The sequence below is a fragment of the Neopelma chrysocephalum genome, unplaced genomic scaffold, assembly GCF_003984885.1.
Source record: "Neopelma chrysocephalum unplaced genomic scaffold, ASM398488v2 Primary Assembly neopelma1_22b, whole genome shotgun sequence".
NCBI lineage: Eukaryota > Metazoa > Chordata > Aves > Passeriformes > Pipridae > Neopelma > Neopelma chrysocephalum.
Window position 1 is genome coordinate 18038258 of NW_020897690.1, and position 1242 is coordinate 18039499.

At 34.6% G+C, this 1242-nt stretch overlaps 1 non-coding gene across 1 annotated transcript; it reads left to right on the forward strand.

Annotated features, from left to right (window-relative positions):
• The first annotated feature begins 946 nt into the window (after positions 1–946).
• Positions 947–1015, forward strand: LOC113967362. The gene has a single exon (XR_003534139.1). It is a non-coding gene; the product is annotated as a small nucleolar RNA SNORD123 (small nucleolar RNA).
• Positions 1016–1242: the final 227 nt, after the last annotated feature.

The window sequence follows — 1242 nt, forward strand, 5'->3', positions numbered from 1 at the left end:
CTTGAATTTAGCTTCCTTAAGTGATCCTCCTGAGAGAATTAATCACCAGGTCTACATTGCTGTTTCTTCCTTCTTTCCCACTGAGATTCGGGAAAGTATTTGCCCTGAGTTGAGTGAGTCCTTAGCGTTCCCTACTGCACTGAGCAACATTACCTTCCAAGGCTGAATCATCATGAGTCTGCCATATTTAAATACGAGGGACTCCCAGTGTTGTTATATGTAAAAATAGGAATGGCGTCTTCATCTCAGGAAAGCAGATAACCCAGAGGATTTAAGTTTGCCATCTTCATCCTCAGATAAGTCTGGTAGGGAAGTACACTGTTAAAAAGCAGACCACTGTTAAAAAGACTGTAGCTGTGTATGCCCAGTAGCAGACACAGGACAAGGTCAGACTGAGCATAATATTAATTGTCTTCACAAAACACACCATTGCAACACTTGCTTTAAATCATAGGCAAATAAATGTTAAGAGTTGAAAATTCTGCTGTTTTCCATCAAATTATTGTCTCATGTAATGTGCTGTATGTAAAGGTTAAACTGACTAGTCTCCATAATATCCATGAATTAGGAAAAGCTAGATAAGATTCTAAATTACGCGGCTTTTGAGAACTAGGTGTTCTTCTCGTGAGTTTATATTTAACATTTGTGATTAAAAGAGAGAATAAAGTAATATTTCTCCTGGCATTTCTATTATTAAGGCTCTTTATAAACAAAATTGTTTATTTTTATGAATGCATAAGATGATATTTTCAACACAGCTATATAATAAATATAAATAAATATCAATAAATATGCACTTGCACTTATAAATCTGTGCGCCAAATTTTAGTAATTGCCTCTTTCTTTCCATTAAAGTCTCTGACAAATAAGGCACTTAAAGAAGTTGTTATGAGAGTTCTAAATAAGGGCCATCCAACTTCAACTCCCTAAAAGTAGACAGATATTTGGTGAAAATGATGAATTCTCGGGTACTGATTCATGTGATCTGAAAAAGCCATCCATTTCCTGATTCACCTTCATATCTCTTCCAGAAAAAAAAGGAATATTTTACAATAAATACCATCAGTCAAACAATTTTTATGTGTGTGTTTTTATATCTTTCAGCCAATTCCCTGAACTGATACTTTCAAAACAAAGAGGAAGACAGGAGTGAGAATGAAGAATGCCTTCGAGAAATCCAGTTGTAAAGTTTGAAGAGTAGAAAAAATAGGAAATATTAATAACTCTGGTCTCTTAAATAGG